Genomic DNA, 17,634 nt, shown 5'->3' on the forward strand with positions numbered 1-17,634 from the left:
TTTTTTCCTTAAGCATAAGAGAGAGACTTTTTTCAAGAACTGCAACACTGACTAACATCCCATGTTCTGTTATCCCTTGTGTGAGCTAGGTAAAAGGAGAGAAGTGCTGGAAAGGGGGGGGGGATTTGCTTTAATTTTGTTTTGTTATTTTCTCTTTACTTTTAATTCTATTAGTAATAAAGCTCTTTCATTGTACTGCAACTGTTTAAGGTTTGTGCCTGCTTTGCTTTTCTCCTAATTCTTATCTCACAGAAGGAAAATAAGTAAGTAATGAATATTTTGAACCAAAACCACTACATTTAATTGGTGTTTCTGCCCGGTTTCAAACTCAACCTGCTACAGCAATGAATTCAGTAGAGCTGGCTTTCATTCCAGCTTAATTGAATCTACCCATGAGCCAAGGGAGTTGTGATCCCAGCGGACATCTTGCAGAGCCTCACCTGCAAGGTTGGGGAGGGCTTTGCCGTCCTGGCCAGCTGAGATTTGCTGTGTAGTTCTTCTTTACCTCCCTGTGTACACTTCTGTAGGAAGGGAGAAGCTACAGCTGCGCAACAGGGAACAAAACAAGACTGAAGCACCAAGTTCCATCAAGTTCCTATTGTTACTGGGAGAGAACAGGCTTTGTTTCAGGGGAATGACAGGTAAAGCTTTCCTGGGAAAGGTCTTCATCCCCCATGCTGGAAACACTTCCTTGTGGGCAGCAGCAGCAAGCAGGCTCACTCCATTCGGCTGTGCCAGTGAAAGAGACAAAAAGAGACTCTGTGTTTTCAGCACAAGGAGAAATAAGCACTAGGGCCTGCTTTTTCCTCCACTGAAGCTGCTACCCCCACAACATAGAGACACTGTGCACTAGAGACAGCCTTTCACATCCACAAGTACACTGACCTCAGGGAACAGCATTCATCAGCTTGAAATCTCCTTACCTGGGTAGCTCAGTGCCTTTCAGTTGTGCTCAGAGAACTTCAATTTTCTCATGTATGATTCATGAAATTTAGCAGCTACACATTCTTATGGAAACCATTAAAGCACATATAGAAAATCTAATTTTCTACATAATTTTGATTGGTTTGCAATGTCTTAAAACAGCTAACAGAGTGAGTTTTTAGCTGGAATAATTTCTTAAACCACTTAATTAATTTCGATGCTGTATTTTCTGTTTACTCCTTTCCTGCTGTGTAAAATTTCTCTCCTTATTCTTTCTTTGGATCAAGTACAACTGGCTGAGCTTAGAAGGTATGCTAAAGACCTGAACAACGTGACTGACTTGTTTAAATCCAGTCCTCAAAGTCTAAAGCTCCTGAGTCTAAAAACATTCTTCTTCCAAAGGAATACAGGAAAGTTCAGCAAAATCTGGAAGTAACTCCCTATGGTTGTGCCCTTTGCATAGCGCATCAGGGTTTACTCAGGGCTGCTCAGGTTTCCAAGTCCTTCTGAAAAGATGGGCAGTGGCCTCTGAGCAACAGCTCTGGCCAGTGAATGCCAAGATGCCCCACACACCCTCAGATAATAGCTGGAAATGGGAGGAATGCATCATTTATCCTATCACTGAGTTGGTGCAGTCTGTCACAAGGGCAAATATGTTTGGTGGATTCTTTTTTTTTAATTACTCTGAGTTTCAAATCACAGCTCCAGCTTCCCTGGGGACTCATCAGGGCACTGACCATTGCTACTGTTGTGAGGACTTGTAGTAGTGATGAATATCAACTTTCCCCCTTGGAAAGTCAGCAGCACCAGGAGAAAGGGGAAGGGAGGGCAACGGATGCTCACAGCAAAGAGGAGACAGTGAGTCAAGAGACACAGCCTTGAGGCACTGTTGGGCTGCCATGGGCAGGCTGATACTGCCCAGACGTGGCTGCTCCCCTCCTGTGGGGCACAGAGGGTGCATTGCCCTGGCCCAGGCTAAGGCCTCTGTCCTTCTTGTCTGTCCTTCCCATAATGTCCCTTATACTGAGATTCCCTGATACCTAACTGAATGTGCAGGGGTCCAGACAAGGGATGGATGGGAAAAAACATTCCCAGCTGAGACAGGACTTCTAACAGCCAAAGTCCTTGCAAAAAGGCAGTGTTTTCTCCAGCCAAAATTGCTTGCTTCTCTCCAGCTAGGCAGACAGATCCTCTGCACCTCCACGTGGGGTCCCATGAGCTGAAAGCCAGCTTTTCCAGCTGTGACACAGTGGGCACCCAGGAGCTTGAACTTGAATAAAGCCTCAAAATGGCTCAATAACTTGTGGGATGACATCAGCAAACCCTGTTTATGCCTACTGAGAGAAATCAGACACCTACCGACTGAAGGAACAGCTAAGCAATGCTTTTTTGAAGATAGCAGTGGCGCCTAACTGGTGGGATCAGGCACCTACATACCTTTGAGGTACTTAGCCAAGGAGATTAAGTGACTTGCCCACGGTCACGCAGGAAATCTATGGCAGAGCCAAGAACTGATCCAACTTTCAAATTATTTAACCACAAGATTATCATTCTTCCATGTATTAAATTATTAATTCTGATGCTTGTCAGGAAGCCTGAGGCATAGGACGGGTGCTTATTAATTGGAGCCAGACACATAAACATGCACATTGATTTATGTATTCATATATTTAAAACTGGATGAAAGAACTATCTGGTATCTCATTTTGGATCTTACTTTAGTTGCTCACCTCCTGGTTTACATAGAGTTGAGGATGCGCTGGAAAACAACCAGTTTCCTCCCATATATGGAACGCTTACTTATGGGTCTATACATGCTGTAGGACTCATTAGAAGTTGGGAAGTTTGGCTTTACCGTGTATCATCCCAGCCCGTCTTTCAGATTTAGACATTGTTGTCACACATTCCTGGCCAGGGCTTGTTTCTCCATTAAGCCAATGTGGCAATGGCCTGCTTTCTCTAGTCTGGGTTTAGTTCAAGTGCTTTTAATACCTGCAGTTCTTTCACTATTTTTTATTCCTGTAAGGAATCAAAATAGAAAATATCCAGGGAAGATGGAAAACAGTGACACTGACAAGGCATATGCACTGTACTGGGATGCCTACACAGAGAAATAAGTCTCCCTCTTCTCCTTGAGAGCCAGGGGATGAGGGTAACACCTCTGGGGGTGACTCAGAGAGGAGCCTTGGATATAGGCTCTGACTTGCCCGCTGGGGGAGACGCTCTGTCTGCACTGACTATCAAGGGAGGCCAGGGAGGCAAAGCTGGCAAATGCAGGCATTTAGGCATTCAAATATATGTGCTTTTAATACATTCCTCACACCCTGCACACCTCCTACTTATGCTTGAGGTACAGTGCTGAGGACTGTGGAAATACTGGATTTCCATTAGGGTTGTACTCTGAGCTGATACACAGATAGAGGGGGATAAACCAGCAAGATTAGATTTACCTGTAGTGATGTTCTTGTGAACAGCAAGAGGTACATTCCAGTTCTGATCTCAAGAAAAAGAGGACAGTCAAGGCCTTTGTAGCATCTAACCAGAGCCTCCTCCATCAACTCCCAGAAAGAGAACAGAACACCAGCCACACACTGGGCAGGGAAGGGTGGTGGCAGTGGGAGCATTGCTGAGGCAGAAGGTTTTAGGAAAAGCAAAGCTCAGGAGTGTGAGACCACAGCTGAATTTATAGCTTAGACTACAGGGACTGTAAACCTCTGCCAGCAGCAGTTCACTGTGTCACACTCCACTCCATAGCGCACCTAAAGAGCAACCAGGAGTTGTATGTGGTCTCTAGGTAAAATCAGTCACTGATCTTAAAATATCCAGAGGCAAAATATTTTGGGGTTAAGTTGTATTTTCATCAGATTATAGTAATCAGATAAGTAGGTTTTGTAAACCAAGTTGGTAACTTTTAACTTATGTAACTTGGTAACCAGCTACATATCTGGGTATTCGTCATCAGTGTTTTACAGTGGTATGGGAGCCGTTCATCACGTGTAATGGATTTCAACCTGCAACAGTTCAGTAATGCAAGGAATTAGAATTATTATTCCTGACAGATAAGGGCCTGAAAGACTTAAATGAAAGCATGGAAATTATTTCTAAAAGGTGGAGATCGTCCATTGTTTTCCCTTACACAGAAGGATAAGAAAAAGTACCTCTTGTATATATGTAGCATAGAATATCTCTTTCTTCTGCAGCTGGCCAACAAAATGCAATGGGCTCGTGCTTCAGCACCTGGGCTATTTGAATAACGCTGTGTGCTTTAGCGTGGCAAACACAAGCATGATATGCGGAAGGAATGAGTAATCGGTAGATACAGTGAAAAGTAGCGTCAGATAGCGACTGAGGAAATTGCATTTAATCAGCTTTCGCATTCAAAGCCAGTGCAATCTCACTTTTTTTGTGTCTGTCTCTCTTACTGGAGTTTGTATTAAATACAGCCACAATCAGACAATCATTCTCTTGGTCTCAGTGGAATTTACTGGATGCTTGGCCCTTCTGAAATTTAAGCTACTTACACAGTGTCCTAGCTTTTGGTTTCTCTTCTAGACGTATCTTCACCTGGCTGTTCTGTGACACTGGTGGGTATTTTCAGATATCAGGTCTGCATATACATACCAAATCTTGATTTGGGGTATCTATTCAGACACTTTTGGGTGCTAGAGAACTACTCTACAACCATCACTTTTGCAGAAGTTTCTAAGGGAGATCATTGCAAAGGTGAGAAGGGAAAGGGCTTGGATTTGGGAATTTTTCAAAGGTGAGCGGCACAGCTGTTGGAGAAGAACTTGGGGATTAATTTCGGAAACAAAATGTTCATAAGAGTCAGGGTGTTCATAAGAAGCTCTAGGTTGTGGCGCTGGTTTAGGATTTAGCAGTAAAACTGGGACAGGAGGAAGTTAAGGTAGTGGGAAAGCAGAAAATGGCTCTCAGAAAAGGGCATGGGAAAAGCTTTCATTTCTGGAGAAATTTTAACATTTTTCTGGACCTTGAAAGTCCAAATACACCTTCCCTCTAACTGATAATGAAATAATTGTATTCTGGGAGATCCTAGGATTTTACCAATTAATCCAATTCATCAACCAGTGTGGCCCTTGGGGAGTGCATGGCTCAGCCAAGCTATTTTACCCAGGTCCATATACACTGATGCTGACAAACCCACCATTCCCACTACCCCTGGTCAGACATAAACCAGGTTTGGGCTGAGAGCTCTCCTCACAGCTGCCTCTCAGTATGAGCACAGTGCCATGCTAACAAAGCCCTGTAGCACTGGCCTGTGCTTCCATGTCAGGTCAGTGTGGACAGCGCATGGCACACTTGCCTGCCCACTGGGTGGTCATACCTTTCATGTCCTGGTGCTGTGATGGCTCCTCCGAGAACAGTCATTCCCAATGCTCAATGACTACAGACTTGTTTCTAAATACTCTCCCCATTTCCTGATCTACTTGTAAAGTCCTTTGGGTTTTGTATGTGCATGTGCAGTTTTTTCCTTCCTTCCTCCATTTCTTGTGCTTTCCCTATAAGCACCAGCTCTCTGTGTTTATCCTTGCTTGGCTGCTGCCCAAAATGCTGCTGTCAAGACACATCTGTAGAATAAGTGTTGAGTTTTTTAAAGGAATGTAAACAGCCAATAAATTGTTATGGGTTTTGCCCACAGAAGCCATGCATCTTTGATTGTTGGTATTTGTTTTATTTTATTTAATTTGTTGTTGGAAATGTCTTGGGTTAGTTTTTGCCAGATAACTGCTGTGAGCCCCACAGAACGAGTATGACAATGTAAGAGGTAGTTTTGCATTACCTCGGGCAAAACTTCAGGGCTGGTGAGAAAGTCCTAAAGGCAGCAAACAGGTCAAGGCAGGTTGATCTCTGCCCTTGACTTCATTATAAGTGCCCACAAAAGTGTCACAGCAGATTCAGGCATGTGGATCAACTAAGAAATCTTGTGGTTTCTTCCACATGGATTTCTGTAAACTTGGGGCAATCTACTCTCTGTAGGACACTGGTATTACTGACAGAGAGAGCAGGTACCTACCCAAAGAGTGACAGAGAAAGGAAATAAATGCTTAATGCCTGCCAGTGGTAGCTACTACAAAAAGATGATTGCAGAAGGCAGGAAGGGAAGCAAAGGGTGCTGTAGGGAATTTGGCCACAGTCTTCTCTGTAATGCAGAAGAGTCCTTTGTTCAGGTGAAGCTGTCACAGGTTCATTCAGATTCCAGAAATACACAAAGAGAAGGGTATAATCTCCTTCTGCGATCATTCAGCTGTAAAAGATGCTGTAAAGGCTGTACACTGTGGCACAGTAGCATGACTAAACCTTTGCAATCACATGCTCATTGGATCTATAGCTGTAAATGATGCAGTCACCGAGGCTGGAGAGTCAAAGAGAAGTGGCTGAAGGCCATTCACAGTGTGCCAGTGGCTTCAGAAAATGATTTATTAATCACAGTGGTGTGAAGCCCAAGCTGGATTTTGATGCCATGACAGCCCCCTACCAGGCCCATGCTGAGTCCACTCCACATATGCAGAGTAATCCACCCACCAGCTGTGGCCAGCAGCCTTCATGTGCTCCCTGCAGCATATACTTGCTTGGCTAATTACAAAATATTTTTACTTGATAATCAAATGAGAAGCATATCTGTGGGAAACTGCTCTCTTCTGTCTCAGTAATGCTGCTGGTAGTGCTCAGATAATTGATGACTATGGAGATTGGAACAGCATGTGTCTTTCCTCAGAGACACTTAAGGTGGGACAAGGAATATTTGCCCATAGAGAACACTTGATTAGAAAACTATGGTAAGAATCTTGCTCTCCTTTAGCTGCAGCCATACCCTTCCAGGAAAAGAGCCAAATTCTTAAATTTCTGTTGACAAGCTGAGGAATTTCAGATGTGTAATTGAGTGCTTTGGGTAATATATTGAAATACAAGAGAAGTGGGGGAAAGCCCACTTCAGAACATGCATGAAGGTCAAATTTTGCCACCCCTTACTCTGCTATGCATTTCCTGTTTCTAACTGGATGCACACCCATGGAACATGAGCAAAAGCAGAGGCATTTGTGAGGCTTGTTCTCACTGCCATGCTATAGGTCTTTCTTCTCCACCTGACAAGAGATAATGGTGTGTTAGAAATATGTTTGTTTCCAACCAGCTGTTGACATAAAACTTGATTATTATTTTTCTTTTGCTGGTGCCTAAGGGCAAGACAGAGATTGCAACACATGAAGCAGGCAGCTATAACAGGCAGAAAGAGATATCTGGCAGGAAAATCTAGACCACCTAAGTAAGACACTTAGCTATCCTACTCAAGGAAAGATTTCTGCCTTTAACCCTTGATCCAGAAAGCTTTACACGTCAAGCAGGGATCATGACAGAGCAACCATCAGGACATGGTGGACATAGGAGTACACCTGTATTTCTGCCACCGTTTGACCCTGAAGCACCTACTTCAGGGCCATGTTCTGTTCCTCTGTCTATGGAATGTGGAGACCTTCAGGTTCGTGACAGAGTTAATGGTCTCCTATGGGAGCAGAAGTGCTGAGGTTGCTGATGGTATCAGCTTCTTCCTCAGATAGGATCTGTTCTGCAGCCTCTCTCAGAGTATTTGGGTAATCTCTGTCTCCCAAGGGATTTTAATGCCTCTTTTTAACCAGTAGCTATCAAAATATCCTCAAGAGGAGGCGCAGGGAAGGGACCTGATACCATGCTCTTGTCAGACCCCAGCCCCTGCTGACAAGAACATAAGAGCCATGGGGCAGGAAAATAGCAAGCAATAAGGAGCCTGATCCCATAGGTAGGGTCCCAGGGTGGGGTGGGGGTGAAACTGCTGTCCCTTAGTCAACCCCCAGCCAAGGGGCAGGCAGTGAGACTCCTCTCAGAGGAATCTCCTTCCAACACCAAGGAGCGGGCAGGCACCCAGATGGCTCCTTTCGGCAGGAGCTGTGCAAAAAGGAACTGGCAGCAAGAGCTCACTTCTCCTGGCCCACAGCTCAAAATGGTAATTAGACAGCAGAAAGAGCCACTCTTTGTATATGGCCAGTGCCAAGCCTATATCCTACTACAAGGAGCTCCCCAAGAGAGACTCCTCCACACCCAGCCAAGCCCAGATTATTGAGAAATTTTCCATGTAGCCAGAGAGCACCTGCAGAGCTGCACAGCAGTACAATCCCTTCTGAGACACGGATTCACCCAGACTCGGTCTGATAGAGAGGCCAGGACAGGACAGAGGTGAGTCTGATAAAGAGAGGGGGTCATAAGGTCTGTTTGTCCCTCAGGAAAACCAAAGCTGTCCTGGTATAACCCCTGACTGGTTTCTGACATCTGCTTGCAGATGGGCTAGCAGAAACCTTTTTGGGGAGGGTGATGTAGCTTATGTGGGGTCGTGCACCATCCTGCCATCCTGCTTTTCTCCTAGCTGAGGCAAAAGGGAAAAGCAAGCATGGAGCAATGTACCTGGGTAGCAGAAGAGATGTTTTTCAGAATATCATCTGGTGCAGGGCCAGCATGGGGGCTTTGGGATGTGGCTGAGCAGGCAGAGCTGCAGGTTGGTGGTGCTTCCTGAGCCTCCTTTGTATGTTTGAGCAGAATGCTGGCCATCAGGGTGCCCTGTGCATCCCCAATGCTGTCGCAAGCTGCAGCAGCTGCGCCCTGCACCACTGCACTGATGCTGCTATCTGAAAACACATTTCAGCATTTAGACTGCGAAGTATATCAGAACTATGCTTTCCCTGTCCAGCATTTTCCTGTCTCAATTCAGAGCTCTCTCTCGGCTGGTTGGTGTGTGCGCCTAAAGCCCTAAACAGGAAGGAAGACCAATTAAGTGACAATCCGCATGGAAAGATGTCAGACAGGGCACAGGACTTATAAAGAGATCTGCCTCCTCCTGCAGTGCATCAATTGATTAAAATAAAAAATTGAACACAGTGGATTTGATGATGAGTTTAAACAGTAGACAATTTAACAACTCCCCCTCCTGGGGTCCAGCACACCTGTAAATAGAAATACTCAGAAATAATCACCGGTTTAAATAATCTGCACTGCGTGTCACGTTCAGATTCAGATTTGGCTCTTGATGTCTTTTGAACTTAAGGGTCACTAATTTTCCCTTTAAAAAATTCAGTAAGATGTCTACCAAAAATTATATCAAGTTCAATACAGACTAAAGCATGTAAGTTCACACATTCACTTCAGGAGTATCATTGCCTTAGTCTTGATTACTTCCCTTGGTAAGGTTGGACCCACAGGCATTACAGCAATGCAGTTTATTCAGGTAAATGGAGACCTTCAGACATATTTATGAAGACCATCCATCTTGAAAGGTTTTAAAGTATTTTCAGCACTAGGTTTAGTTTCCAATTGGTGATATGAAAAAATGTGATATTCCCTAGTTTTTCTAAGCCATTTCTCATTTTCTTTATTGTGGTTTCAGGATCTGTGTATAATATGACACTTTTTTACTCTGATTTATGGGTTTAGATGAACAATATGCTGTATGTGGTGTTAATTGCAGTGGATGGAATCCAGAGGCATTAAAATGCTCGTCTTCCCTCTGTGCTAATGAGCTTTGATTTCTAACCTGTCAGCACGGATTACGTATTACAGCATCATGTTTGTGATTCTCCACAGCAGCTCAAGTGTCAACACTGTCATCCAAGCACACTCCATTCCCTCTCCCCAGCCTAGTTTTGACACAAGAGAAAAATAGATTTGGGGTGAGACTTGGTTTAGGCAGTGTCTGAATGCAGTAAGGATATAATGGAAATAAATGCTCAGGAAAGCTCAGGAAAGGGTTCCAAAAGAGGAACTGGTCAGCTTGTGGAAAAATACACCTTATAATGATACTCCATTCCAGAGAATAAGATATTAAGTATTTTCTTTGAAGTGGATGGAACATCCTGTCTCTAGGTTTGAGCAGGTGGTGAGAAATACAGAGCTCCTAATACCTAATAATAGTACTGAAGGAGTTTCTTTCTTTGGATTTAGGGTAGTCAAACAATCTCCCTACTTAGGTTTCCCATTTCTCAAACAGGGCTGAATGCTTCCTACTTCTCTCAGGTAAGAATAAGTTAATTTGTTAACATCCACAGAAGAGGCATACTAGATAAAGCTATGTAGTGTCTTTCAGAGAAAGTCTGGATTTTCTTCTCAGTTAGTTTAAAAAAAAAAGCTTTGACTTTTTCTGATCAATTTGGGCATTACCTCACACAAGTCTATCTGATATTTGACAGTATTTCTATCAAACATTTCCACCAACATGAAAACAAGTTCTTTTCTCTGAAAAGAAACTAAAACCCTAAATTAGTATGTCAATGTGCTAAGACTTCAAAAATGAAATGGTAAGACAGGATATGTAGGAAAGGAAATGTACCAAATGTAAATTCATCTGTCAAGTGTTTCTTATGACATGCACTTGATATCATCAGATGCAATATATTCTTCTGCACATTTAACTGGAAAAACAGGAATCAAAAATATTAATGATCAAGGCAGCTGCATCAGTGTTTCATCTGGTTCCTTACAGTGTAGTTGATACAAAGCTTTAGGACTGGTTTTTGTTTTTTTAATTATCTGGTTAATCCAGTAAGTCTTTCCCATTTTTTGAAAGCCTGAATGTTTGTGTTTCCTACATTTTCATTTTAACTCTGTAGCTATAATGTTGTACTGACATAGGTTTTTTTATTTAATTGCCATGTTTGTTTTGAATTAAAACCAACCTGTCTGCACTTAATAATGCAAACAATTAAATATTCTCAGCAAGATTCTCACTGTGCCAGCTGAGCATCCTCAGAAGATTTTTTTTAACTGCTTTATATGTTGCTTTTAATTACATTCCTTTCCCAAGCGATTATATCCTCATATAAGCCCCATTCCTGCAAGCTATCCTGGCACAGAAACAGAGAGTTAAAGGCAGAAGAGTGCTGGTAAGGACCGCTGGAGGAAAAAGGCCTTTTGGTCAAAGCTGAGGGATGCCAGGAATGCTGTAAGCCTTGCAAATGCTTCTCTCTGGTGAAAAAGCCAAAGGAAAAGTCAAATAGTTTTGGAGGCAAAGGGAAGCAGTAGGCTCTAGTTACCCACCTACACAACCTCTAGGAGGACCAGAAGGAGATATGAAGTACAGGAAGAGTCTTCTTTTTGGGGAGCAGTGTAATGTGCCTGATGCTGGGCCCCCTAAATATCTTTTTTTGGATCACAGGGTTAGAGCTGAGCTGTTGCTTGAGGAGAGAGGTGTGGAGGTGGCATGGTGACCCCAGGGGAGGCTTTGCAGAGAGGAGCTGTGATGTCCAGGAAGAGCCAGCACACATCACCGGCTGCAAGGCTACGACTTGCAAAGAAACCAAGGCTGGCAGGGAAAAGTCCACGCTGGTCACCCAAATTTTTCCTTAGAGGGAATAAAACTGCTGTAACTGAGTCCCATTTCATGCCAGGACTAAGTGTTGTATTTGTGGAGTTGGTTCAGCACAAAGATGTACCTCAGGATTTTTGGCTCCAAATGTGCCTCATTTTAATGGTCCCCCAATGCAGGCCTCAATCTCTGTGTTTTGGAAACAACAGCTGGCTGTGGTGGTTTGATGCACAAAAAAACCTTCCAGGTTACAAGACTTGTAACTATAGCTATAGCTGACAACTGGCAGTACTGACTGACTATGAGCTAACACAGATGATGAACTTCTGTTATCCTACTGACTGGAGCCAAGAAACCAAACATGGACAGTGCCAAAACTTTAGAGTTAGGTGGGACTATCCCAATTTACTCACCATCTACAGACTTACATAAGCCAAACCAATTCAGCCTGTTTGCAGTTGACTATTATTATTTTTTAAAGCAATATACTATTTATAAATGTTCTCACTCATTCTGCCTTCCAGTTGGAGTTTCTACTTACTCTGCTTAACAGACCTTAGAAACTGAAAGAGTTAATTTCACATTCTGCACAAATGCAGTGGTGAAATCAGGATCAGCCTTGCATTAGGAACGCATGATTAGCTCCCTGGTAATGACAACCCTTGAGTCCTTAACGTAGTTATTGATTTCCAAAACACAATCACCCTTCTGTAACAGTAACCTACATTCTTATGTCAAGGTTAATGACATTATGTTAACCGTATTCAAGTGCACATGGTTCAGATTGAACACAGCTTATCAAGCAATCCAGATTGCTCCCAAGTGTCGCCTCTTTATTTAAAGCTAGCAGTCATAATTGATTTTTTGGTAATATTTTTAAAACAAAGCTTCCTCATAAGCACTAATGATCTTGGCTGAAAGTGGATATGAGAGAACACTTCAAGGAAAGAAATTATGCAAATTTTAATTCTGTCTTTCTTAAATTCCTTCTTTGACTTTTAACAGATGAAAAATAGTTTTTACTGGGTGAGATGGTGTTGCCTTTATGGAAATAATTCTTGGAGGATCTCCTTGGCATAATTTGTCCACCTCTTAATCAAGTTTTTCAAGGGTATGGCCAGTGTTGTGATCTCTGTCTCAGGTTTAGTGTCTAGAAGGTAAAAAAGAAACCAAAATGAGCTGTGTTTTCTCCTTCTGCAGTGGTTTTCTCCCCACTCAGTGGTTCAGTGAAGAGACTGATATTTGACAGCTTTTGATTTCTTCAAGGACTCAGTTCTTCTGCTAGAGGAATGATTAACAAAAAATAAGTGCAGAGCTGCTGTACAGTATTAGAAATGGGGAAACCAATTTCTTTTCAGTTAGTTTCTTACCATGAGAAAGAAAAGCTGTAGCACACAGATCTAAATGTGGGTCCTCTGTGCAATCCAGCTCTGAAAGGTGAGACAACTGCACCTCTTTCTTTATCCAAAGGTACAGGAGAGCTCAGGTTCCCATTCTGGGATAGCATGTGAGTGCCAAGGCTATTTCTCTAATAAAAGCTTTTTCTGGAGGAGTGAACACCAGTAAACAGAAGTGGAAGAGACTTGTCCTTATGACAATTTTTTTTACAGAAGGAATGTAAAGTCTGTCTTTTCCATAAGTGTCACTGTAATATGAATGCTAGAATGCATTACTATTTCCTTGTTACAGTACACTAATGCAGTTTTAAATCATGAGTTCTACGAGCTGACATAAATGAAGAGCATAGCTATTTATGTATCTATATTATGCAATAGTTGAATATATATAGATATATATATAGATATGTACCTACAAAAAAGCATGCTTTCTATCTGGCTTTCCCATTCCTTTTACCCTTCTGCACTGCTATTAGTTGTATGTGCTGTATGCAGCAATAAGAGGAGAAAAACAGCTGAGTTGTTGCACCCAGCAGGTTTGCGATGCTGTGAACTCAAAAATGAAGATAACAGAAGTGTAGTAATATTGCACAGAAGAAGCAGAATCCTGAAAAAAATCAACCCGTGACAAACAATTCAAAGGCTATGTTTAGTTTCTGTGTTGAATCATATATTTACCACATATTAATGCATAAAGAGCCAAAACAGGGAAAAGCAGGTCCCCCTGCATCCACTTTGTGCTGAATATAGGTGTCCTTTAGACACATAAAAATGTGGGATGAGAGATCTTATGTTTTTAGCCTTTGCACTGTGCAGCAGTCAAGATTTTTAATTTTCTTCATTTGACTATGATTCCCAGACTGAAAAAATTTCCCCTTGTAAATAATTCAGATTGTCTTCTGTGACTGCAACAGAAGCCTGCTTTTATACCTGACAACGCTTATGTGTACAGCACAGTATGCAAAGGAGTGCCCAAATTAAAAGATTTATTAAAATTTTTGCAATGAGAAACTTAAAATCCTGTGAGCACATTTTCTTTGTTGCAAATGTCCTTCCATAACTTCATTTGGAAGACACTTCTCTTCCAACATAAGTCATCCATAAACCTACACAACAGACACCAACTGGCACTCTCCTTCTGCTTATCTGGTGTTACTCAGAGTGAAAACCAACGCACCCCCAGGGTGGGGACTCCAGGACAGGCTGCTCAGCAGTGGTGGTGCAGGGAGTCCATATTGCTTCGTGGAAGTGATGGCATGCCCTTGGAGAGCCCCAGGAGCGCACCCTGGGGTGGGTGCTCACAGCTCCCCTGGCAGTGCCCTGTCCCTCTGCTCCCTCTTGGGGACTGAGGGCATAAATGTGCTGCCCAGGGGTCCTGGCAGGCGTGAGAGCAGCAGCCTCCACATCAAACCTGGAAAGCAGTTGCAGTTTCTGAGTAGAAGTGGCCAAAGACAGATGGGAGCACTTTCCAAAAATCTGTTAGAGAACCATGGGATATGATGGGACATGCCAAGTATTGAGGATGTCTTTTTACTACAAATAAACTTTTCTCTTTCTTTGCTATAAAAGAAGGCAACTCCTATCCCAACTTCTAGTGCCTTCTCCTTTTGGAAGGAGCCAGTCCTGTAAGCCATAAAACTTCTCCAGCAGACAGAAGTTCTGTATGGATGCTGTGAGTGAGAACAATTCTATGGGATGGGGATTATTGGGAGACTGTGATGGGGATGTAGCAGCAGCAAGTTTCGGAGGAGTAGTATCAGTGCCACTAGTGTTGCAGGGCTAGTTAGCAGGTGAGGAAGAGCAGCTGAGCATTGGTTTAGTGGTGGCAAATGGCTTTGAACTAAAGCCATGGAGAACATGAAGAAGAAGCCATGGAGAACATATTTAGAGATAGAGCTAATTGTGTGGGCCTTGTATCTAGAAACAGAGCTGTGAATGCTTTAGCTGAATGTAGTAACAGACCTCATGTATTTCATATCCTTTGAGAAAGAGATCTCTTTGCTAATTGTCTAAGAATAGGCAGTGAGCTGTGAGTGATACATAAACAGGTAGTATCTAACTATTGCCTCACTGAGCTGAAAGGAGCATTTCAGGACTACTGCCAACACAGGCTGGAACAACAGCATTTCACCTAGTGACATTTATTCAGATTTTTAAAGTCAATTTTTAAATTATTATTCTTTCCCAAATAAAAAGAATTAAAAAAGAGAGAGCAGTTTACTTAAATCTTTCCTTCTAAGCCTATTTTTTTCCACCCAAGAAATATTGCTTGTTTTTCATCCCTAATTTGGTTTAGTTTCCTACATTTAAGCAGCATGAGGGAAAATGTCAGTGTTTCTGATAAGGTTCTCTAGAAGAATGTGCCTGGCACATTTGATGTCTGACACTGCCTGGCATACATTCAGCTGCAAGGATACAAAAGCTTTTATCCTAGTGCTTGTAAAATAGATCTTAATCCTTTGTCTAACTGAGCAGACACTGGGATTTGCCTTCATGCAGTTATTGGGAAAATATGGGGAACACATTTTAACAGATCTCTGACAAGACCTCCAAACCTGATGTTAATTGAATGTTTTCTCCAGGATATATTTTCAGTGTTGCTTTTCTCTACTTGTCCGATTTGTATACTCCTGAGAGCGGGGAGATGACAAGAATTAATGCCTGTTTGCATTAACCTGAACTTTATTCTCACTTAATTAACCATGATTAATGTCGGGAGGCAAAGGAGCAGCATCAAGCTATTTTCAACAGCTCTGTACTGACGAGTTCAGGAAATAAAAACAACCCCCAACAACCAAATAGTGCCATTTCAGTGCTGGTTACAATAAAATCCAGCCAAAAGATGTATTGTTTTAAAGGCAAGATTTGTTCTTCAGCCTCAGACAACATCTTGGTAAATTGAGAGTGACTAGGACCCTTTGAAACCTCACTTAAGAAGCATGAATCAAAAATACAAGCATTATCCCCAAAATTAAAAACAAAGGAAATATATTACCCAGAATTACTTAGTAATAATGAATCTGTGTAAACTGTACTTGATATATGCTCAGTGATTTCAGGGAAACAAGAGAGCTCAGTTTTATATTGGCACTATTCCTTATTAATCTAACAAGCTGAATATACAATTCTTACCCAATGCCAAAAATAAATCACAGGTTGATTAGGACACCAGCTAGGTATCACAAAGGAGACCAAACAGCTGTAGGCTAGTGGGAAAAGCAGCAGATATGGCAGGCCCGGCATTTGAACTGAGTTGCTAGAAACATCTAAGCTCTCTAAGAGCTCTTTTTCAAAAAAGGGTTAAAAAAGAAAAATATTAAAATCAAGTTAAGATTGATATTGTAAATTTCCTGAGTTCTTCATTGGGAAACCTGGGACTTGCAACAGCAGGGTGAGCTCCTGGTGGCTGGCTGTGCCAGGTGATGATCTAATCTGAAGAATGAAAGTAAAGGGAGTGATTTGAAAATAGAGAGAAAATTGATGCATTTTCTCCAATGGATGTGACTGCACAATATTTCTAAAGGTTCATGGAAAAGCACATCTGTTCTTCTCTTACTACAAGGGGATGTTTCTTTTTCTTGATGTTGTTGTGGTCTGGGACCTTCATGAGGGATCTCTTACTCCCTTTTTCCTCACATACAGGGATTAGGGAGGAATGAAGTAAGATTTTCTAAGCTGCAAGCCCTTGAATGGAAGCAGCACAAGGCAACAGCTGGATGGGACTTCTACTTTTCCTTCTTTCCCACAGGAGTCTGTTTTATTGTGTGCTCCTGTTTCTCCTTTCTTCTGTGGCAGGGAGAAGACTTTAGCTCATGGCTCCTCTCTAGTAAAGAAGGAATAGAAAAAATGACATAAAATGTAGGATGAAAAAGGGAGGCATAGAGAGCTGGAAAGAAGAACTGGGCATATTGAAGACTGGAACAAGGACAATCGGGCACTGGCATAGGAAAAGGCAAAACAATTATAGTAAAAGAAGCAAGTACTAAGATCGTTGAGAAAATGGAAGAGGGATGGGAAAAGTTTGAATGAGTAAAGGAAAGCAGAGATTTGTAGGCATGATTTTCTGGATCTGTGTTTCTAGACTGTGTTTAAGATAGTAGATTTTTCAGGGATTTTTTTGACATTGAAAACATTTGCTCTTGTTTTGTTGTTGTTTGTTTTCTTCTTTTTTTACCTTGCATTTTTAAGACTGTCTAGGTGGCCTTGCAGTGCACTGAGAACTGGCTATTCAAAAATAATTTTTGTTTATGGAGAAGACATCTTTACAAACACATTATAGGGTGGTATTTTCATTTTAACATGGAATAGGGAACAAAAGCACAGGCAAACTAATCAGGAAGGCTGATCTTGTCCAGCCAGTGATACCAGCAGTTTGTGCTCTCCTTTTGTCCTCATTTGGCCAAATTCTTCCATATATAATAGGAAATTATTTTGCTGAAGATCCATGCTGTAACAGTAATCTTGCTATGAATAAATCCTTCAAGGAATTTTCTTGTTTACTCAAGGAGTGAGAGCTCTAGTTTTAGGAAAGCTTTCCCCTGCCTATTCATTCCAAATGGAGTTTTATGCAAGGAAAGAAAACCTTTTTCCTTGCAGTTGAAGCAATAGGAAATGGCTGAAGGAATAAAATTGTCATGGGTGACCACGTACTGATGTCACTCTCCTCAAGCATTCAGCAGAGCAATCATTTTCGGGAGAAACAATCTGCAAGTAGCGCCATGAATTCACTGGACTACGGCCTTGCCACTTGTAATCTCTAGGTATGGTCTTTGGTTGGGAGGTCTATTGCCCTTGGTGGGTTTCAGTGGAGTCCAACAGGCTCCTTATGTAGGCTTTCAGAGCATTCCAATCTTAGCCACATAATTATAATGTGCTTTGTCTTCTGGCCAGTCTGGGGAGAGTAGCTAGTATGAGTCATGGGGATTAGAACTTGATCTTTCATAATAACATTGGTGGTTTGCAAACAAATTT

The 17,634-nt window shown here is 42.1% G+C and overlaps 1 protein-coding gene across 1 annotated transcript in view; it reads left to right on the forward strand.

Moving 5' to 3' along the window:
• Positions 1–8,027: 8,027 nt before the first annotated feature.
• The window catches only part of PDZRN4 (PDZ domain containing ring finger 4), a 275,404-nt gene continuing 265,797 nt past the window's right edge, over positions 8,028–17,634 (forward strand). The window contains exon 1 of the mRNA XM_017733133.1: positions 8,028–8,151. The gene's annotated coding sequence lies outside the window, so the exon portion shown is untranslated. The remainder of the gene's footprint in view (positions 8,152–17,634) is intronic.

This window comes from Corvus brachyrhynchos, unplaced genomic scaffold, assembly GCF_000691975.1.
Source record: "Corvus brachyrhynchos isolate BGI_N302 unplaced genomic scaffold, ASM69197v1 scaffold32, whole genome shotgun sequence".
In the NCBI taxonomy this organism is placed as follows: Eukaryota; Metazoa; Chordata; class Aves; order Passeriformes; family Corvidae; genus Corvus; species Corvus brachyrhynchos.